This window comes from Acartia tonsa, chromosome 8 (assembly GCF_053477335.1).
Source record: "Acartia tonsa isolate MP-2025a chromosome 8, ASM5347733v1, whole genome shotgun sequence".
NCBI lineage: Eukaryota > Metazoa > Arthropoda > Copepoda > Calanoida > Acartiidae > Acartia > Acartia tonsa.
The window spans coordinates 23,491,336-23,507,168 of NC_137267.1; the positions used below are offsets into that span (position 1 = coordinate 23,491,336).

A 15,833-nucleotide genomic window follows, 5' to 3' on the forward strand; every position below is an offset into this window, starting at 1 on the left:
AATTTCTTATTTGAACAGTTAGAGGTAAGTTTATAAAACAACATAACCTTCTTTTAATATATTATTTAAATATTTCAAGAAAAAATTACGATTGGCCTCCAGGTTCAGGTGCTGGAGGCCTCCAGGTGGCCTCTGGACAGGTAAAAAATCAAAATTTCTTATTTATACAGTTAGAGGTAAGTTTATAAAACAACATAACCTTCTTTTAATATATCATTTAAATATTTGAAGAAAAAATTAGGATCGGCCTCCAGGTTCAGGTGCTGGAGGCCTCCAGGTGGCCTCTGGACAGGTAAAAAATCTAAATTTACTTATTTGAACAGTTAGAGGTAAGTTTATAAAACAACATAACCTTCTTTTAATATATCATTTAAATATTTGAAGAAAAAATTTCAATTGGCCTCCAGGTTCAGGTGCTGGAGGCCTCCAGGTGGCGTCTGGACAGGTAAAAAATAAAAATTTCTTATTTGAACAGTTAGAGGTAAGTTTATAAAACAACATAACCTTCTTTTAATATATTATTTAAATATTTCAAGAAAAATTACAATTGGCCTCCAGGTTCAGGTGCTGGAGGCCTCCAGGTGGCCTCTGGACAGGTAAAAAATCAAAATTTCTTATTTGAACAGTTAGAGGTAAGTTTATAAAACAACATAACCTTCTTTTAATATATTATTTAAATATTTCAAGAAAAAATTACGATTGGCCTCCAGGTTCAGGTGCTGGAGGCCTCCAGGTGGCCTATGGACAGGTAAAAAATCAAAATTTCTTATTTGAACAGTTAGAGGTCAACTTATAAAACAACATAACCTTCTTTTAATATATTATTTATCATATTATTATTGATTCCCAACGATCCCTAGTATAAAATATGGAAGGTAATTTGAATTTTTGATATCAATGAGGTAGGTAAGTAATATAATAAAAAAATATGTTTATTTTCAATTATTGAGGTAAATATTTTTAAGGTTATACCTGAAATACATAAATAACATTTGAAAATATGCTTACTTTGTTTTACAAGTTTACCTCTAACTGTTCAAACAAGAAATTTTGATTTTTACCTGTCCAGAGGCCACCTGGAGGCCTGCACCACCTGAACCTGGAGGCCAATAGTAATTTTGTCTTCAAATATTTAAGTAACATATTAAAAGAAGGTTATTTTGTTTTATAAACTTACTTCTAACTGTTTAAATAAGAAATTTTGATTTTTTACCTGTCCAGAGGCCACCTGGAGGCCTGCAGCCGCTGAACCTGGAGGCCGATTGTAAATTTTCTCCAAATATGTAAGTAATATATTAAAAAAAGATTATTTTGTTTTATAAACTTACTTTTAACTGTTCAAATAAGAAATTTAGATTTTTTACCTGTCCAGAGGCCATCTGGAGGCCTGCAGCACCTGAAACTGGAGGCCGATTGTAATTTTTTCTCCAAATATATAAGTAATATATTAAAAAAAGGTTATTTTGTTTTATAAACTTACCTCTAACTGTTCAAATAAGAAATTTTGATTTTTTACCTGTCCAGAGGCCACCTGGAGGCCTGCACCACCTGAACCTGGAGGCTGATCCTAATTTTTTCTTCAAATATGTAAGTAATATATTAAAAGAAGGTTATGTTGTTTTATAAACTTACCTCTAACTGATTTAATAAGAAATTTGGATTTTTTACCTGTCCAGAGGCCATCTGGAAGCCTGCAGCACCTGAACCTGGAAGCTGATTGTAATTTTTTCTTCAAATATATAAATAATATATTAAAAGAAGCTTATGTTGTTTAATAAACTTACCTCTAACTGTTCAAATTAGAAATTTTTATTTTTTACCTGTCCAAAGGCCACCTGGAGGCCTGCAGCACCTGAACCTGGAGGCCGATTCTAATTTTTTCTTCAAATATGTAAGTAATATATTAAAAGAAGGTTATGTTGTTTTATAAACTTACCTCTAACTGTTTTAATAAGAAATTTAGATTTTTTACCTGTCCAGAGGCCATCTGGAGGCCTGCAGCACCTGAACCTGGAGGCCGATTCTAATTTTTCTTCAAATATTTAAATAATATATTAAAAGAAGCTTATGTTGTTGAATAAACTTACCTCTAACTTTTTAAATTAGAAATTTAGATTTTTTACCTGTCCAGAGGCCACCTGGAGGCCTGCAGCACCTGAACCTGAAGGCTGATCCTATTTTTTACTTCAAATATGTAAATAATATATTAAAAGAAGGTTATGTTGTTTTATAAACTTACCTCTAACTGTTTTAATAAGAAATTTAGATTTTTTACCTGTCCAGAGGCCATCTGGAGACCTGCAGCACCTGAACCTGGAGGCCGATTGTAATTTTTTCTTCAAATATTTAAATAATATATTAAAAGAAGGTAATGTTGTTTTATAAACTTACCTCTAACTGTTCAAATTAGAAATATTGAATTTTTACCTGTCCAGAGGCCACCTGGAGGCCTGCAGCACCTGAACCTGGAGGCCGATCCTAATTTTTTCTTCAAATATGTAAATAATATATTAAAAGAAGGTTATGTTGTTTTATAAACTTACCTCTAACTGTATAAATAAGAAATTTTGATTTTTTACCTGTCCAGAGGCCACCTGGAGGCCTCCAGCACCTGAACCTGGAGGCCGATTGTAATTTTTTCTTCAAATATGTAAATAATATATTAAAAGAAGGTTATGTTGTTTTATAAACTTACCTCTAACTGTCCAAATAAGAAATTTTGATTTTTTACATGTCCAGAGGCCACCTGGAGGCCTCCAGCACCTGAACCTGGAGGCCGATTGTAATTTTTTCTTCAAATATGTAAATTATATATTAAAAGAAGGTTATGTTGTTTTATAAACTTACCTCTAACTGTCCAAATAAGAAATTTTTTATTTTTTTACCTGTCCAGAGACCACCTGGAGGCCTGGAGCTCCGGAACCTGGAGGCCTATCCAAAAAATCTTAAAACTTCGTGAAATTCATCATATAAGAATGATTTTATCCCTAATAACCTACCCTCTCAGTCCAAAGATAAAGCCAGGGTGCCAGGTTTACGCAAATGTGTCAAAACTTCCCCCCCCCCCCCCTTATTTTTAGAAATTATAGAGATATTATTACAACATTACTGTCTTAATAAAACAAAGCAAATATATTTAAAATATATTATATAGCAATTAAATATCTGAGAAGCATGTGTTTGTAATTGGATGCTCTTTTTTTTTTCTTTCTCTCCTTCTTCAAGGCTGTTCTACAAAGCTTAGCTCTTCTATAACTTTTTTGATAAGTTATTCAAGTTAATTGTCCTATTATTTAATTTTGACTTATGTTATAAACAGATGATTTTTTTCATGTTTCATTTATTTGATTATTTTTTGCCATGTGGGTTTGAAAAACATACGTTTTTATTATTTTCAACCAAAACTAAAACTTTTAAAATATAAAAAGCCTTGGGTATAGTATCTTTCGTCGTATTTTCACAGTAGCTTTTCTCCTATTTCTCAACCCTGCGGGGCTAATTGCCTAACACTGCGGGGCAATCACCTAACCTAAACCCAAAATAATCTATCTAAAGCTACTGTGAAAATACGACGAAACGCCCCTTATGAGGCGTTGTCACGAAAGGGGCTATACCGAAAGCATCTTATCATATTTTCCCCTAAATGAAAATATAAGTTTCTCTATGTCTGTTACTTATGTACAAAGATATATTTCCGTAATATTAACTTTAATGATCACTCATATCTTAAACAAAGTATTTGGAGTGAAATAATTTTTATTTATTTCTGACAATATTGCTGCTATTGGTTATTATCATCCTTGTTTGTTTGATAACTAATGTTTTGCTTGCTAGTTTAATAAAAATCTGGCTTAAATAAAAGTTTATTACATTTATCTGTTAAAGATTTGCATTTTAGCCAAAAAGTTTGCTTTGTTTTGCTTTGTATACCAAAGCTATTTATTTTATGATTATTTTTTATGCTTAAAAAATAAATATGGAGTTTACTTGATGATTTAAATCTACTTAATACTTTGAAAGGAATTTTTTTTAAATGCAGTTATCTATAAAGCTAGGTATAAACCATTTCGATAAAAGATATTTTTTTTCTTTCTATCTAGGTAAACGATCTTTTTTCATCAACTTAAAGGCCATATCCCTTTATTTTCCTAGCTACAGCGGGGACAGGACAGTGGACGATATATTTATCATCCTTTAAATTCTATTGGTTGTGGTTCTTACTTTGGTAGCATATGAATACTGGGGAAGAATGGCTGTGAAGAGATTTTTCATTTCAAACTTCCTGTTCTGTTTATATGACTTTTTACAACGAATAAAAAGTTTAGTCTATGCTTTATTTGTGTATTGAATAGTTGCTATTAACCTGGTAGAATCAAACAATTCCAAATTTTTACCACAACCCCCCCCCCCCTTCAAAATAAAGGATAATTTGTTCAATTGATAACCCTTCTTACCCCCTAAATTTGCCAGCTGCCTGAGGTATTATATAATATTAACAAATATACATTTTTCATGGTGGGAGACGGGGAACGACAATTTTTACAAACTTTGGTCATTGTACGCATTTGATTAAAAGAAAAGTTTTCATGTAATTGTTTAAATTATATTAAAAATTTTCAATAAAACTACCTACGTAATAAGTGAGGACCCATAAATTTAAAAATAAACTTTTGGCTACGCCTCTTGCATCTAGAGGCTTATAAACAGAAATATCCTAAAACCATCCAAGGGCCTATGTGAAGCTTTCTGAAATCTATAATTCATACGGTTTGGAAGTTCTTGAAATTTTAAGCTTTAGGTAAAAGCCTTACTACTTTTATAAAAGGATAAAAGAGGGCATAGTTGGTCCAATACCCATTTTGGGGGATGTTGCCATTAACCTTTTACCCATGAAATTATTACCCCTATTATGCTGCATCGTTAAGTACCCTTCACACACACTTTGTAACGATTCAGGGATATGACAATTATTGTTAAATTCATTTCCAGTATGGCTTCGAAACCGATTAATATCCGGTGTACTAGAACCGGTTCTCAGCCATACTGAAAAATTATGTAGAGCATTGTTTTACAGACAATTTTCCACAAACATTGACTGGGACTTCTCAGTGCTTACAAAACCGGTTTTAATCTAATAAGTTTTCTTTTAAAATCCGCGGAAAGCTGTCTATAATACGATATGATAAAAAAGTATTCACCTTTCATTTTACAGTTAAAAAATCTATGATTTAATTTTGTATTGAGCTAAAGATCTCTGAAACTTTCCTAATATGTCTTAGGTGTATTTTTAGATTTTTATTTATAAATAAAAGATTTACATAGGTATTTGTCATCGCTAAAATAAATTTATTTAGATTAAAAACATTTTTTTTGTTAGTTTTGAGATTAAAATTTTTCAAGAGTTCTATTTTTATCATATATAGGTAGATTATTATATCATTTTAATATGACTAATATATCTTATTATTAATCTTTTATTAAGTACTTAATTTTTTCTATTTTTGACAAAAAATATATTTTCAATAATCTTTTTTAAAAGCGAAGCTTTTCTATAATTAGGGTCGGTCCGTCCGTCCGTCCGTACGTCCGTCACGGATAGCTTTTTTCGTTAATTTAGGCATGTTAGAATTGTCCTATCGATTTCAAATTTTGCATTTAGTAGTTAGGTACGATTTAGAAAGCGTAGCAACTCTATAATCATTACCAAAATGTCCGTACGTTCATTTTAAACATGTTGATTTTTTTACTTTTTTAAATAGCTTTTTTCGTTAATTTAGGTATGTTAGAATTGTCCTATCGATTTCAAATTTTGCATGGTAGTTCCTGTAATAGTTAGGTACGAGTTAGAAAGCGTAGCAACTCTATAATCATTACCAGAATGTCCGTACGTCCATTTTAAACATGTTAAATTTTTTAACATTTTTAACAACAAATTTATATGTGATCTAATTATCCGATTGGTCTGATTTTTGGTATACTGATTCCTGAGACAACAAAGTACAATATTATAAGCGAAGCAACTCTATAATCAAGTCATAAAAATGTAAGTATGTCCATAATCATTATCCTGTTTCAAGCTGTTTTTCAACAAATTTACTTACAATTTTGCTTTGACTCTTATACATGCATTCTGATTATTCAGTTCAGATTGATAAGTTTAGAGATTTTTAAATAATGGTGCATAAAGCTTTTACAAAAAGATCCAATTTTGAAGAATATTTTAATCACATTCTTGGGAAAACAAAATTGCTCTTTACTGGCATTTAATAAGAGGAGGGGAAGTTTTGACACAATTGCGTAAACAGTGAGTATAGGCTTTATCTTTGGAATGAGAGGATAGGTAATGAAAGAAAAAAATATTTCTTATATGATGAATTTTCCCAAGTTTTAAGATTTTTTGTTAGTCCTCCAGGTTCAGGAGCTGCAGGGCTCCAGGTTCAGGAGCTACAGGCCTAGAGTTGGGTTCTAGACAGGTAAAAATAATTTTTTTTTTTTTTGAAGACATAGAGGTCAACTTATCAAATAAAATATGCATCTTTTTTCTTCAAAAATGTAAATAGCATTTAAAAATGTGCTTACTTTGTACTTTAAAATGACCTCTATCTCTTCAAAAAAATCTTCTTGATTTTGGTTTTTAACTGTCCAGAGACCACCTGGAGGCCTATCCAAAAAATATTAAAAGGGGGGGGGCGAAAGTGACACTTTTTGAAACCAAAACTAAAAGTCAAAGGAACTCAACTAAAAAAAGAGTTACAGGTCTGAGATTTTGCATGGCAGTTGCTTTATAGGGGTACAATATGGAACTGTGAAGAAACGGCCGCGCAACCGCCGAAAACCGCCGAGAAAAGTAAAAAAAAAATTCGGCGGGAAACGGCGGTTTTCGGCGGTTGCGCCGCCGTTTCTTCACAGTTCCATATTGTACCCCTATAAAGCAACTGCCATGCAAAATCTCAGACCTGTAACTCTTTTTTTAGTTGAGTTCCTTTGTTGACTTTTAGTTTTGGTTTCAAAAAGTGTCACTTTCGCCCCCCCCCCCTTTATCATATAAGAATAATTTTATCCCTAATTACCTATCCTCACAGTCCAAAGATAAAGCCTATACTCACTGTTTACGCAAATGTGTCAAAACTTCCCCCTCTCTTAATAAAAGAAGCAAGAAATAGGGGTCTATTAAGTTAAGAGCCATTGTCAACTCCCTCCCTGTTGTGGAAAAGGAAAATAGATAGTTGGATAACTATAATATCTCGGTAAAGCATATTTATGCTATTGGATATAGGATATACATGTGGATATTAGGACAGGGGAATATTTGTCGTCAATTTAGCTTGCTAAATTAGACCTCATGTATTGGTCAGGTCGTTATCTAGTAGGAGGAGAGGGGAATGGGTGGAAGTGGGTTATCCTTCTGCGAGCATCCTTTCATCAGATTACAAGAAAATCTAATGCAACTTCCAAGTAATAATATATCCATTTTTATGCTTGCACCCAAGTCATGCTGTGAAGCTAAATATTGGTGTGTAATGAAGCTTTCTTGGATTTAATTCAATTCAAGGATGGAAGGAGGGATAGGACATTGCGTTTAATTTATCTTTTTTGTCCATTTAATTATAAGCTAATAAAGGCAGATTTTATTGTATTAATTTATCATCCATTGTCCTTTGCAAGTATCCTGAGCTGGATCTTTAAATCATTTCAATGGTGCGCCAAATCGGGGTGCGCCGAATTTTAGCCAATCACAGCGCGGCAATTCGTAAAATGCTGTGCTCTCATTGGTGGAAAGTTGGCTTACCCCGATTTGGCGCACCATTGAAATGATTTAAAGATCCATCTCTGAAATGTAAAGGCTGTCCATAACATTTAAATTATCTAGTATGTTCTAGTATCTTTTATACAATATTTCGGTAATTTCCCGTATTTTTCAGTGTCATAATTCCCCCCCCCCTTATTTTTAAAATCTATTTTCTAACCCTGTGGGCGGCTTGAAAGGAAACTAAAATTACTCTTATTTAATTTATATTATACAAAATGGCAATTTCCTTTATTTTATTTGCAGGGTGAAGAAAACTTTTAAAAGTAGTATTTTTTAAGAAGCATTTCAATTCAATTCAACTGGACAAGATAAGATTATAATTTATCGTATTTAACAGTCTAAAGGCGCTTTTTGATTAATAGGAGGTGGACATCAAGGAGGGTGTATCCACCCCCCCCCCCTCCCTCACAATAAAATTACACCCCTCTTGCTGTATAAATTTCACCTTCTTAAAGCTCACACCTCCCTCGATATTGATTTAAGGGTGATGTAAAAGGACTATCCCCTGTGCACGCCACACCAATAAGTTTAATCAAAAGAAAAGAAAAGGTAATTTTGTTAATTATAATTGAAGATGTATATCAATTTATAATCCACCGTCTTATTCCTTAAGATTATTTTGAGCTAAAGGAATAAAAAGAATGGGGTTAATTTGCCCCACTTAGAGAATAAAGGAAGCTGCTATCAATTCTTTCATTAAGAAAAGGCAAATTGCTTAGTACTAGAATTTTTAGTAAGTGATGGGGCGGGAAAAGATGATTTTAAATAAATAACAAGGAGTATATTGTTTATATAAGCGAAGTTCAAGGGAGATTTTTATGAAATAATCAACTTTATTCATAGTAATACCATTATAAATTAAGGAAGCATAACCTTTAACTTGCAATATAAAAATGGAAAGCACCCTTAAAAGTCTTACAATATATTGTAAATTGTCAAGGGAATTATCTTAAAATGTTGTGTAAAAAAATGAGACTATTTCTGTTTTGTTTTTCAGTCATCATTATCATCTGTTATTACAATTAGGGGTGTGCATCAATTTATAGTCTATTGTCTTATCCCTTAAAATACCTGCTAATGGTCACTAAGAGTCGCAAGTTGATTTTACTGTATATTCTCTGTTAATTTTGCAAGACGTTACTATATTCTACATGTTTACTGTATAATAAATTACTGTTGTCTCATGTTAAATCTATTAAGATTTTTGCATTACTAGCTATGAACTTAATTTTCCTTTTTATAACAATCTAAGAACTTTATTGAAAATAATTTGAACAGCCGCCTACCTTTGTAATAGAACTATTCTTTTTTTGCTTGTTTTTCAACTGTTATCTGTCTATCTATCTATAGATTTTATTTTCACTTTCTCACCAAAATCCAAAACATATTGTTCAGATTTCTGCTGAAAATACTTTTTTATTTGTCACTAACATATTTTTTATATTTTACATCCACATGGAGAACAATATTTATAAATTGCAAACTTTTTTGTTTACATTTTTAAGATTGATTGTAGGGAAAATTTATTTTAAATTGCAAGAATGACACATATTTGGGATAGAATAAACAAAACAGTATAAATATAGATATAAATGAAATTTAGGCCATTGTAATAATCAAAGAATTACATACATATGTGTATATTAACACAATATAAAAAATTGAACAATTTTTTTTTGTAAATCACTTTTTTTCAAGTAACATGTATTTGTCAAGATTTAACAATGACTGGATTCTTAAAAAAATATAAAGGGTTGCTGCACTGCTAAGGGTAGCGTGTGTGTGTGTGTTTGTTATTGCAATTGTCATGAAGGGGGGGAAGAAAGGGTTGTTGTAAGGGGGGGGGGGTGGAGTAGGATCTTTACGTGCTTGTGTGCGCTACAAGTGAGCGTAGTTGGATCTGGTCGCAAACACCAAGTCACATTTTTTTGACATCGTTTTAAGCTTTTACAATTTGTTAAAGCTGTAATAACAAGGCATGCAATTAATATTGGATGGATAAGATCCTAAAATGCACAGAAAGTGCGCGGCTAGATTAAACTTGCGTAAAATTAGTCATTTATGTGCACTGCAAGCACTCTATGCAAAATCAAGACTTAACATTTAAGCTAGTAACCTTTAAAGCTGTCAGAAAGACCCTATTTCATATTTTGCACCAATTCCTTTTTCTATTTTATTAACCACACTGTAGCGTACGTATAACTAACTAACATTGCTCCGTTGCTAGAAGCTGGAATTTGAAACCGGAGCTCAAGTTAAACTAATCTAATGCTTTGATGCTAAGTAAACTTGAATAAGAGAGAGAGAGACACTGAGAGAGATACAAATAGAGAAAGAAAGAGAGAGGGAAGAGCCTATCACACCTCTTCTTTATCAAGAACAGAGATTTTTTAATTAAACAAATTTTAGTAAATTACAAAATAATATTAGAATGATTTAAAATCCTTATAAGCCAAACACCAAACACTAGCAACCATTTCTTTATTATGATCTATTAAATCTCTCACATCTAAGGGGGGGGGGGGGGGTTAATGCAACCATCTCGTAATCAATGTATAATGATATATTTATTTATTTCATTAACTGCTTCATTTTGGCCTTTATGCCATTTCTATAAAGATGATTTACTTTTTCTTATTGCAACGCATGAACATAATTGTCCTTGTTACAACAAAGTAAGAAAAAACTGAAAAACTGCTTTAATACCTACATGCTTTGTTGGTATATTTATCATATGCAAGATTAAACTGTTTTTAATAGCTTTAAGAAATGTTGTATTTGTTTTGAAAGATTTAGGGAAACCTGCACATACGAGCCCTTTAGTGCACTTCTATCTCTCTCTCTTCCTCTTTTTTTCTCCCTCTCATCTTATTCTCTATCTCTCTCTCATACGAAATCAGAAATCCCTGTTTTTGTAAAGGCCGGCTGTGATTGGTCCAAATGTAGGAAAATCCCGGGCTCTCATTGGCTGAGCGTGTATTTTGACGTAGGATAAGAAGATTTAAGCCTGTTGAATGCAAATAAAACAAGGATGACAACATCCATAAAAGTGAAGCTCTGAAACGGTAGGACAAACGAGGATTAACACTTGAAGAGAGTCAGAACTGAATAATCAGAACATAAATGTGTAAAAGTCAAAACAAAATTGTAAGTAAATTTGTTGAAAAGTACAGGATAATGTTTAAGGACATACTTACATTTTTAGGACTTAATTATAGAGATGCTTCGCTTATGACATTGTACTATGTTGTCCTAAGAATCAGTATTCCAAAAATCAGATCAATCGGATAATTATATCATATAAGAACTTTATGTTAAAAAAAGTTTAAAAAATCGTCATGTTTAAAATGGACATAAGGACATTTTGGTAATTATTATAGAGTTGCTACGATTCTAAACCGTACCTAACTACTACAGGAATCACCATGCAAGTTTGAAATCGATAGGATAATTCTAACATGCCTAAAATAACGAAAAAAGCTATCCGTTCCGGACGGACGGACCCTAATTATAGAAAAGCTTCGCTTTTAACAAGAATGTTAACATCTAGAGATGCCTGACCTCTTTTTGACCAGGATAACATAACAGGATCATTCGGACGGACACACATGAAAAGTTTAAAATCTTCGCTTTAAATTTTTATACACAAGATATATGTATTATTATGATACATGTTGTTCTAACTGGATAAAAAAACACATAGACAAAAATTATATGTCGAAAAAATTGTTTATGGAGAAAAGTTACTTTGATTTAATTATTTTAAAGTGATATATTTCATTAGTGAAAGTGACTGCTTGAAGAAAAGTTAATGTTTTTTATTTTTTTTTATCTCAAATATTATTCAGTTTAATTTTTTAATGGAATGTTTTTCCCCTTTTATTTTCGGGGCTCCGCCCCAAGAGAGGTATCCCACCCCCAAGGTAAAACTCAATTGGTCCATTGGTTAGCAATATATTAACCTTCATCTAGTCTGTCAGACGAACAGACACACATTGCTCTACTTTGTATTGAAGCTGCTTCAATTAAAATACACGCGTTTTAGATTCCTTTAATTAGGTATTAATTTAAAGATAAATTAGGTATGGTAGATATGTATTGAAGATACAAGTCTTTTAGTGCCTTGAATTAACTTTATCTCGAGGTGATAGATAGGTCAATTGCATATAAATAATCTTCCTCCATTTTTTATGTTTAATACTGTATTAAATAGCCTATGCTTATAAATGGGGGATTAAATGAGTGCAGATTAATTTATTCACCATTGTCCCCTCCCTCCCTGGTTTATCTAAATGAAAAGAATCCAGAATGATTTGCACAGTCTGACGCTAAAATGCGGCAAGATTTGCACAAAATTCCGCCAAAATTAAATTTCGCGGATTTTTTTTATCTCGGTTTAATTGGTTTCAAATACGTTTATTATTGTTTGCTGTAGTGGATAGTTGGGGAACGCCCCTAGAGGCTTCTAAGAGAACTTAACTTGTGTGTGTGGGGGGGAGGGGGGTGGGAGTCGAACCCCTTCCAATTTTCAATTTGTTAAAAATATTTTTTTAACACAAAGACGCATAGACATCCTGTTACTTTTATATAATGATGATTTTAAGAGAATATCATAAACAGTTTTTTTTATAATGGCTAAAATGTTGATCAATTTATATTTAATTGAAATGTAATTTTAAGGTAATTTTGGTTATATACCGTGCGTCCGTCCTTGTAAATCCAGGGAGGGAGAGAACACTAGCGGTTAAATAAATCTTTTCCCAATTATATTCACCTCAAAAGGTAACAATTTTACACCAGGAATTGGAAAGAAGAATAATTTATCTGCAATTGTTCTATCCCCTTATTCCTGTGAAAACTGCAACAACCCACTTCCCCTTTTTCCCTACCTCCTTTTTTTTACATATTTTTTTTTGCAAAGTCTTCTTAATACATTACGCGATTTGGATGTTTTTAAAATGTAGCAAATTTTAAACTAAAAAACTTATTATTTGCAATTTCTTGAAGCTAAGTTTGTCAAAAATGAGGTGTTAATGATTATAATATCCTTGTTTATTAATTGATTTTTAAAAACTTTAAAGTTGTTGATTTTAAAGCAGTTATCTAAATTTGACTATGCTATCCAAAATCATCTTTCTTAATTGCAATTTCTTTAATTCTAAAATAATTTCATTTCTTGATAACCTTATTGACAAAGTATATGAAAAAAATAAAAATTAATTCGAAATAAAAAGTATAATAGATTTTCATCACATCGTACTATAGACATATTTCTGGGTCTAACAGGTTTTAACCTTTTATTTTTTTTCATTTTAATATTCGTAAAAAATTGTCTATAAGACGATACTGTACATTATTTACTAAGTATATTTGCGATAACTTTTATTTAATAGATTCTTCCAATTTTTAACATTTACAAAACAGCCTGCTTTATTGCTTCAAGATCCATGTCAGATCTATATAGGAAATAAATGTCTATAAATGAGCTCAAGTTTTCCAAGGAATAAATGTTTAAAACTCATAGTGCTCCAATAATCCTCATTAAACTCTCATTGACCAAAGCGATAAGACCTTTATTCTATTTGTTTATGGAATGAATAAAGTTTTTCAATCCATGTTGATATTTGAATTACATTGAAGTATTTAATCTTGATTTAATAAACAAAAAATATACGTTCATAATGTAGAAAATCTAAGAAAACTCTGTTTTAAAAAAATTCGATTGTGGCGACACTTCCTTAGTGTTCAAATATTAAAACTAAAAATGTAATCATATTAACCCTTTGGTGATGGTAATGTACATAAAAAATTATAATTGAAGAAATCTTTTTAAAATCATTTAAAATATTAAATATTTACTTCTTTCTTTTAGATAGTAATAACGAGGGAGGAAAATTGAAATATATAAATAGATATGTACTTATAGAAAACTAGCAAATAGTGAGATAGTTATATCGAGCCAACTCTACTACTCTAGTTTTTGATATGACTGAGAACCGGTTCTAATCCATATGATTTTAATCTGTTTCGAAGCCACACTGGAAAACACATAATTGCAATGAAGAACCCTTTTACCAACATAAGATCACATCACACGGTCAAAATGCATCCTATCTCAAATTATGTTTACAGAAAACTGTAAAATTGTAAGGAATAGCAAATCCTGAATTATTTTCAGTAATCTACCTCCCCTCCACCTGTATACCTCTAATATTTTTATTCTTTTATTATATTTTGACTGAATCTTCAATGTTAATTTAAACAAAATAAAACATTGTACTAATATTTGTTTAAACAGTTTTTCTTACTTTTCTAATTATGGATAATTTTTTTTAGCTTTTTTGCTTTTATCTTATTATTAAAGTAATTATTAAAATTTACTGTGATTCAGATTAAAAGCGCTTTCTTTAAGCCTTAATTTGCTTTTAAAACTTTCCAACAAGTCCCCAAAGTCTTATAAATAGTAACGTTTTCTTATTCGTTGGCTTAACAACCTTGGGAACTTTTATTGAATTTGGTTGGTTGGTTCATTTAGTTGGGGTCCAAACATTCAACCACTAATTGTACTCCTAAAGAAGGGGTTATTTTGTGTATCATCATTAAGGATACACATCAATTTATCGGCCATTGTCTTATCACTTTAAATCCCTGGCATCTTCTGGTAATACGTATTTTCTTCGAGATAAAAGAAAATTGATTGTTTACGTTTTTCTGGCTCTAGTTGAGTTAGATGAATCAGGTATAGGGCACCGCACAAAAATAATATCCCCCCCCCATCCCCATCTCTATGTTTATATTTCTGCAATAGCTTGCAAATATTGGGGAGAAGAAAGGGTTGTTGATCAGCATTGCTCTATATCCTTTCCTGTGTAAAGTGCAATTTTTATAGAAAGAATAAGGAAAAATGTTTTTTATTTGTAAAATTAATCCTTGAGATCTCATAAAGTAATAAATAAATTAATATCCATCTTCATTTTTCAAGTCAACATGTTTTTAAAACTTAGTTGAGAATGGTGATTTTTTAAATACAACGTTTTTTAGATTCAAATAATTGGTGGAAAAATATACACACTGGTAGTTTGTACATACAATCTTATCAGGATTTATTTAAAGTCCTCAAAGTTTTTTAGCCAACGAATAAGAGAACGTGTCTATAAAACTAGTACAATTTATATTCCATTGTCCTCCCACCCCCATCCTGGTTAAAATCACACCAGAATATCTGCGCACTGAAGGAAAAAATGTTTATCTATGGTTTAAGTATTGGACAAATTTTGCATCGTATCTTAAGAAACCGAATGCACAATTGGTTAATTACCTTTTAACAAGGACGACAGCATCCATAGGTACCAAATCAATGAATGGACATAGAGACAAAGTGAGTTATAGAGCAGATGTTGAGTTTTGATAACAATTGTCATAGGAATCTTCACAAAAAATTTCAGTTGTCTATCATATATAGCAGCCAAGAAAATCAATTTCCCCCATAGTGTTACGGACGGACGGACTGACTGACGGAGAGACAAAGTGAACTATAGAGTAGCTTCGCTGATATAAATGTTCTTTTACAAATTTACTAATAGAGAATTACTTGAAAAAAAGGATATAAAGATCTATAAAAGCAAAGTTTAACAAAGAAGACAATCGTAAAAATGAAGGTTGACATACATAGGTTCTCACATTTGAAGGCTAATCGTCCTAGGAATCATCCTTTTAAAATCAAGTACATGGGGCTGCTTTATTATGGTAAGATTGAAGTTGAATGGACAGATGGACTTTCTGATGATGACTAAAAAGTTGTTACAGTTCTTATAAGATAATTTACAGAAATACTTTATGAGGTTTGAAACTAATAGGATTGATACATAGATTAACTTTATTTTGAAATCTAATTTCTCTAGGGAGGGTGGTAATACCCTCTCGTAAATAAATATAAACCTTCCCAGGACCTATGAGAAGCTACACTGAAAATGAGAACCATAACGATTCAGCGGTTAGCGAGATCCTTTGGCACGGACAGACA

The 15,833-nt window shown here is 31.6% G+C and overlaps 1 protein-coding gene across 1 annotated transcript in view; it reads right to left on the reverse strand.

The window, feature by feature from the left end:
- The window catches only part of LOC145326276 (fibronectin type-III domain-containing protein 3A-like), an 83,322-nt gene extending 73,761 nt beyond the window's left edge, over positions 1–9,561 (reverse strand). The window contains exon 1 of the mRNA XM_080169491.1: positions 9,097–9,561. The gene's annotated coding sequence lies outside the window, so the exon portion shown is untranslated. The remainder of the gene's footprint in view (positions 1–9,096) is intronic.
- Positions 9,562–15,833: the final 6,272 nt, after the last annotated feature.